Consider the following 8,108-nt stretch of genomic DNA (forward strand, 5'->3'; position numbering starts at 1 on the left):
TATTTTTCCCTGAATGACTCTCAAAGTGAGAATCTAATTCAGAGCCTGTAGAGGTCTGAAAGAACTTCTCTGATGAATTCAAAGTCCTTAATGCTGAAAGGAAACTGAGTTATAGAACAATATAGAAAACTGAAGGTGTGGCTCACATTTTAGTGCAGTGCTGTTTGCTTTCAGAGATCCTGAAGAATGGAGACAAGTTGGGTAATACCCACAATTAAAACAGCCACTGAACTAATAATGCTTTGTACCTTAGTTTAAATGAGCTGTCCCATCTTCTTTGCCAAGAATTATGCAAATAAGCATCTCAGTCTGAAAAAATACTACAATTTTATCTGTCTGTACTAATGTCATTTGATGAAAGCTTCTTTTGGAGGGAGAACCTTACTTTGTTAATCACTTACTAAGAACCAGAGGTGTTATGTATTTTGCTTATTGAACACTCACCACAACTTTGTGAGTTGTATTTTCACCATTTTACGAAGCTCTTTCCCTTACTCAGGTTCATTGGTTCATCCAACACATTTTTATTGAGTGCCTACTATGTTCCAGGCATGTTTTAGGTGCTGGGAATATAACAGTGACAAAAGCCTACCAATATCCCTGCCTCATGGAGCTTTTATTTTAGTGGGTAGAGACAGAACTAAACAAACTGATAATATGCAAGGTTTTGAGAGCTCAGGGTTATGTAGAAAGTTCTGAAGGTAAGAGGAATAGGAATACTAGGTGGCAAGGGTAGCAGATTTTGTGAATATATAAGATGATCAGAATGTTAATTATATATTGCCAAATAAGAAATTACTCCAAAACTTATGGCTTACACACACACACACATAAACTTATTAACTTATAGTGTCTGTGTATTAGGAACTGGGAAAGGCTTAGCTGGTGTCTCTGCTTCAAGTCTCTCAAGAGATTCCATTCCGTGTGCCAGCTAGAAGAGTTGGCAGGATTCAGTTAATTTCAGGCTGTTGGATTGAGGGTCTCTGTTCTTTGCGGGCTATTGGCTGGAAGCCTCCCTCAGTCTCTGCCACCTGGGCCTGGCTGTATGGTGGTTGGCCTCCCACAGAGTAGCAGGCAAAGGAGAGATGAGCGTGCCCAAGATGCAGACCATAGTCTTTTTGTAACGTGCTCTTGGAGATGACATCCATCGCCACAGTCTAGTTCTATTCGCTAGAGGCACAACACTAAATTCAGCCCACATACAAGTGTTGGGGATTATATAAGGGTATGAATACCAGGAGGTGGAGATCATCTTAGACACTGCCTACTACATTTAGGTAACCTTTCTAAACAGAGGACATTTGAACAGAAACCCAAAGGAGGTGAGTGAGCAAGCATGGGTTCCTGGGAGAAGAGCCTTTTAGGCAGAGGAGTAGCTAGTGCAAAGGCTGAGGCGGGAATGGTACAAGATGAGGTCAGGGAAGTAGCACTGGATTAGACCATGTAGTTTCATGTGGATCATTGTGGAGAACTTGGATTTTATTTCGAGACAAGAAAGCTTTGGAGGTTTTGAGCAGAGGAGTGACATGACGTGACCTGACTCTTGTTTAAAGAGGATCACACTCTGGTTGCCGAGTGTGGGGGGAGCAGGCACTGGGACTAGTTAGGAGGCTACTGTAGTAACACAGTGGTGATCATGGCTTAGACCAGGTTGAGAGTACTGGAAATGGCAAGAAGTGGTTGGATTTGGATGCTTTTCTTAGTAGAGCTGACAGGATTTGCTGAGGGTTTAGATGTGGAATATGAAGAAACTGAGGAGTCGATGATGACTAAAGGATTTTGGACTTAGCAACTGAAAGAAAAGAATTACTCATTACTAAGCTGAAAAACACTGATGAACAAGCAGGTTTTGAGAGAGAAAGGATCAGTCAGGGTGTTCGTACATGTTATCATATACTGCTTAGACATCCAACTGGAGATGCTGAGCTGGCAATTGGATCTATAACTCTGCTCAGGAGAGCAGAATGGACTATAAACACATGTTCAGAAATTCCCAGCATTAATAGAGCATTTAAACCAATGCACTGGATGAAAATACTGAAGAAATGAGTATAGGTTGAGAAGGGGAAAGTCCTATAGATTGAAACCCTGGGGCACTCCAAAATTTAGAAATTAGAAAGGTAAGGTCAGCAAAGGAAACTGAGAAAGAGTAAATAGAAAGGGAAAGGGATACCAAGAAAGAGGAGTGCCCTTTGAGCCAAGTGGAGAATATGTTTCAAAGGAGAGCGAGTGCTCAGCTGGGTCAACTATTGTCTTTAGGTCATGCAAGAGGGGATGAGAACTGACCACAGACTTGGGAACATGGGAGTTATGGTGGCCTTGATGAGGGCTGTTTTAGAGGATCAGGAGAAGGAAAGGAGAGCAAGTGGAGAAGGTGGAAACTGAGGCTCCTGGGACAAATTGACATCTTTTAACAATTCGTTCACTAAACCACCTGCAACAAGCTCCAGTGGTTCTTATGAAACACATAGATTTGGGGTCCCCACTCCAGAATCTCAGTGGATGGCCCCCTCGGATCTTCACTTTTAGCAAGTCCCGCCGGTGATTCTGAGGCACATTGAAATTTGAGAACCCATGTCCTGTTCTGTGAACTTTTTCCTACATCTGATTAAGTTGCTATCAGATCTAAGATACTGTAAGTATATTCCATTTGTATAACCCAAATGGTTGTTTGTCCTGGAGGCATTCCTATGGATGGTCATTTGTCCAGGAGGCTTTCCTATATTTCCCTTTAGTGTTTTTATTTTTCTGAAGTTTTTTTTTTTTTTTTTTAAAGAAAACCTAGGCACAGAAATTCTATAACCCCAAAGAATAGCAGTAGATAAATAAATCTCCCTTCCATGTTGGTTCCTAGGAAACTCATGAATTTTGAAATCCTCCAAATCAACATGTTAGTTTCCCAAGGACTTTAGAAATAGAAAGACAAAATTCATGCAGATTCAGGAAGATTCAATATTTTGTGGATCACTGAAGTGCTTAATTTACTGAGCCTCTCCACTGAGAAGGATGGAAGAACTGTTGTAGTCAGGTCTTTGGGGAGGGCTGGGGGCCTCTGGGCTGCCTTATCACTAGAGCAAAGGCTGCACTGTTCAGCAGTATCTGGAGGTTGTTCTTTTCTGCCCTGACGACACTTTGGTCCTAGGATCAGATATGTTTCAAAAAGAACCATGCAGTGTAAGAAGAAAAGAGGCAGTGCCAATTTAAACTGAAGTTTTCTCCCTGTGTGCTACACAGAAGAAGGGGCTCAAAGAATTTAGATTTGGGGAAGAGCATATTCTAAATTGTCGGTCCTTCTCTCTTCAATCCCTCTTTTTCTTACAACCCCCTTCCAAGGCCTACAGACTTGTGCCCATGTCCCTTCCCTCTGGAATCTCCACTCTTCTCATAAGAGACGTTATTACCCTTTGGTTCTTTCTCATAACTTGTAAACCCAAGATACTTGATGCCAATTGAGTTGGCATTTTGGCTCCAGAGGGAATGGAATGTGGTGAAATCTAATCCTGTTGATGGCTCCAATTCCATCTCCCCTTTTGTGAGAGCCGCTACTGATCTCCTACCTAGTTTACTTAAGCAAGAGACAGTTGACAACATTTTTCTTAGAGGTAGACCAACATAGCTAGTAGAGGTATATAGAAATTATATTCCAGTTACTTCTCTGTGTATTTATGTGGCCAAGGCAGTTTAAAATATGGCAGAGACTAGGAGGTGGGTCATGGAGGATCCTGCTGTGATTTATGTCGGAGAGTGTTTTGCCTATGTTTTCCTCTAGGAGTTTTATTGTTTCTGGTCTTACGTTTAGATCTTTAATCCATTTTGAGTTTATTTTTGTGTATGGTGTTAGGAAGTGTTCTAGTTTCATTCTTTTACAAGTGGTTGACCAGTTTTCCCAGCACCACTTGTTAAAGAGGTTGTCTTTTCTCCATTGTATATTCTTGCCTCCTTTGTCGAAGATAAGGTGTCCATATGTGCGTGGGTTTATCTCTGGGCTTTCTATTTTGTTCCATTGATCTATATTTCTATCTTTGTGCCAGTACCATACTGTCTTGATGACTGTGGCTTTGTAGTAGAGTCTGAAGTCAGGCAGGTTGATTCCTCCAGTTCCATTCTTCTTCCTCAAGATTGCTTTGGCTATTCGAGGTTTCTTATATTTCCATACAAATTGTGAGATGATTTGTTCTAGTTCTGTGAAAAATACCATTGGTAGCTTGATAGGGATTGCATTGAATCTGTAGATTGCTTTGGGTAGAATACTCATTTTCACTATATTAATTCTTCCAATCCATGAACACGGTATATTTCTCCATCTGTTTGTGTCCTCTTTGATTTCTTTCATCAGTGTTTTATAGTTTTCTATATATAAGTCTTTTGTTTCTTTAGGTAGATATATTCCTAAGTATTTTATTCTTTTTGATGCAATGGTGAATGGTATTGTTTCCTTAATTTCTCTTTCTGTTTTCTCATTATTGGAGTATAGGAATGCAAGGGATTTCTGTGTGTTAATTTTATATCCTGCAACTTTACTATATTCATTGATCAACTCTAGTAATTTTCTAGTAGAGTCTTTAGGGTTTTCTATGTAGAGGATCATGTCATCTGCAAACAGTGAGAGTTTTACTTCTTCTTTTCCTATCTGTATTCCTTTTATTTCTTTTTCAGCTCTGATTGCTGTGGCCAAAACTTCCAAAACTATGTTGAATAGTAGTGGTGAAAGTGGGCATCCTTGCCTTGTTCCTGACTTTAGGGGAAATGCTTTCAATTAAAAGCTTTTGCACAACAAAGGAAACTATAAACAAGGTGAAAAGACAGCCTTCAGAATGGGAGAAAATAATAGCAAATGAAGCAACAGACAAACAATTAATCTCAAAAATATACAAGCAACTTCTGCAGCTGAATTCCCGAAAAATAAATGACCCAATCAAAAAATGGGCCAAAGAACTAAACAGACATTTCTCCAAAGAAGACATACAGATGGCTAACAAACACATGAAAAGATGCTCAACATCACTCATTATTAGAGAAATGCAAATCAAAACCACAATGAGGTATCATTTCACACCAGTCAGAATGGCTGCTATCCAAAAGTCTACAAGCAATAAATGCTGGAGAGGGTGTGGAGAAAAGGGAACCCTCTTACACTGTTGGTGGGAATGCAAACTAGTACAGCCACTATGGAGAACAGTGTGGAGATTCCTTAAAAAACTGGGAATAGAACTGCCATATGACCCAGCAATCCCACTGCTAGGCATATACACCGAGGAAACCAGAATTGAAAGAGACGCGTGTACCCCAATGTTCATCGCAGCACTGTTTACAATAGCCAGGACATGGAAGCAACCTAGATGTCCATCAGCAGATGAATGGATAAGGAAGCTGTGGTACATATACACAATGGAATATTACTCAGCCATTAAAAAAAATACATTTGAACCGGTTCTACTGAGATGGATGAAACTGGAGCCCATTATACAGAGTGAAGTAAGCCAGAAAGAAAAACAACAATACAGTATACTAATGCATATATATGGAATCTGAAAGATGGTAACGATAACCCTATATGCGGGACAGAATGAGAGACACAGATGCATAGAACAATTTTATGGACTCTGAGGGAGAAGGTGAGGGTGGGACGTTCTGGGAGAATGGCATTGAGACATGTGTATTGTCATATGTGAAACAGAGCACCATTCCATGTTCGATGCATGTGACAAGGGCTCGGGGCCGGGGCAGTGGGATGATCCAGAGGGATGGGAGGGGGAGGGAGGTGGGTGGGGGGTTCGGGAAGGGGAACACATGTAAACCCATGGCTGATTCTTGTCAATGTATGGCAAAAACTATTACAATATTGTAAAGTAATTAGCCCCCAAGTAAAATAAATAAATTTATAAAAAAAAAAAAATAAATAAAATAAAATATGGCAGAGACTAAAGAAAAACATCTTGAAAGTGGTGCTCATAACTCTAGTCATGGGTCTGTATTTAAATATAAGTTCCCCAAATGACTGAAATGGATCAAAGCCATGATGTAAACAGACAAAAAACAAACATGTAAATAAACATAACACAGAAGATCCCAACAAAACTGTGTTAACCCAGCAGCTCCTAGGCAAACAATAATAGTTTCCCAGCAAGCTAAAATATTATCTGTGAAAAAAGTGGAGGGAGAGGAAGGCTAGAGAGGATTGCAGGTGAGCTTGAAAATGCTCCATGAAGACAAAAGGACAAGCACCATCAAAATTCCAAGACTAGAAGATATAAGAATATGGACAAAAACTGGGCTCCCAAGGATGTCTCCACAAAAAAAGAAAGCTGCCAGTTGAGCAGAACACCTAATTTCAGCCCAATGTATAGAAAAACTGGTGGCCCCGGCATGCAGGCAATGAACAGTAGCTTCTAGAGTGGTAGTTACAAGTGAACAAGTGTGCATCACTCATCAGAAGGAGTACACAGATATATTTGGTGTCAACGTTCCTCAATTTGGGGACAGTTCTTTTTTACATAACACTTGTGGTTCTCCTGTTGAGGCAACATCTCCAGGAAGACCTGTGATCTTTGAGATCCATCTTATTAACGTATGATGCCACAGTGGATAATGCTAGTGGGTAGTGTGCAATATTAACTGCATTTTTCCTTTACATATTTGTACCACGTGCTTTTTTAACTCAAAATGCAAAACAGTGCACAAGTTAATATCATTTGGGTACTTAAAACTATTAGACAGAACTAGAGCATTGGTTGTAGTCAATGGAAAACTTTGATGTTTAGGCTGATTTCTTTGCTCAGTAGTCACTCACTGTGTTTTTATCAAATGGGGTCAAGTTAGTTTCTCTTAATAATATATGTAGCTAAAAAATATACAGAATTCTAACCTTTTCTTTCTTTGGTGAGTAGATTTGTTAAGTATTTCCCAAATGTACTTCTTTTTCTTAAAAGATGCAGCAGTGACACTAAATAGACAGTAATTGTCGCATAATTAATATGTAGCAGGTGGACCCAGCAATTTCAGTTTGGAGTCTCTGCTCCTTCATCCTTAACTGCCTTGCCCTGTCATACTCCCACCACTTCTCCCATCATGCCCCCAGACCTCCCCCAATGTTTGTAAATAGCACAGTGGACACAATTTAATTTGCCTTTGAGGGCAGCTCTTAAATTAACTGCAAAGGGGTGAAGACAGGCACTGTCAGCTAAATATATATGTGTGCACATGTGCAAGCACACACATTTGTTTTCCTCAAGCCTCATTCCTGAGGCTCTTTATTACTTGTTCAGTTCAATACATTGTCTCTAATGCCCTGCATCCCCATCTAACACCTGCTTGTTAATTTCATTCAATTTTCAGCTAGTCTTTTAGCAAGTGAAGGCAATCCACTCAAGAATTATAAAAGGGCTTTTTTTTTTCTTTGATCCTTTTACTAACACTAATCCCATACCTACCATATGCTTTCCAAGATACTGGTTCCCACCCTTTTGTTGACCGGGAGCAGACTGTGGCTCAGATCATGAACTGCTTATTGCCAAATTCAGACTTAAATTGAAGAAAGTAGGGAAAACCACTAGACCATTCAGGTATGACCTAGATCAAATCCCTTATGAGAATACAGTGGAAGTGACAAATAGATTTAAGGGACTAGACCTGATAGACAGAGTGCCTGATGAACTATGGACAGAGGTTCGTGACATTGTACAGGAGACAGGGATCAAGAAAATCCCCATGGAAAAGAAATGCAGAAAAGCAAAATGGCTGTCTGAGAGGGCCTTACAGATAGCTGGGAAGAGAAGAGAAGTGAAAAGCAAAGGAGAAAAGGAAAGATATTCCCATCTGAATGCAGAGTTCCAAAGAATAGCAAGGAGAGATAAGAAAGCCTTCCTCAGCGATCAGTGCAAAGAAATAGAGGAAAACAACAGATTGGGAAAGACTAGAGATCTCTTCAAGAAAATTAGATATACCAAAGGAACATTTCATGCAAAGATAGGCTCGATAAAGGACAGAAATGGTATGGACCTAACAGAGGCAGAAGATATTAAGAAGAGGTGGCAAGAATACACAGAAGAACTGTACAAAAAAGATCTTCACGACCCAGATAATCACGATGGTGTGATCACTCACCTAGA

General features: G+C 40.0%; 1 long non-coding RNA gene across 1 annotated transcript; it reads right to left on the reverse strand.

The window, feature by feature from the left end:
* Nucleotides 1-233: 233 nt before the first annotated feature.
* On the reverse strand, nt 234-7,439 carry LOC145545415 (uncharacterized). The gene is made up of 2 exons (XR_014082064.1): nt 5,923-7,439; nt 234-3,698 (listed from the first exon to the last, which is right to left on the reverse strand). It is a non-coding gene; the product is annotated as an uncharacterized LOC145545415 (long non-coding RNA).
* Between the last annotated feature and the right edge of the window lie 669 nt (nt 7,440-8,108).

The sequence above is a fragment of the Giraffa tippelskirchi genome, chromosome 4, assembly GCF_054371585.1.
Source record: "Giraffa tippelskirchi isolate mGirTip1 chromosome 4, T2T-mGirTip1v1.2.pri, whole genome shotgun sequence".
Classification (NCBI taxonomy): Eukaryota; Metazoa; Chordata; class Mammalia; order Artiodactyla; family Giraffidae; genus Giraffa; species Giraffa tippelskirchi.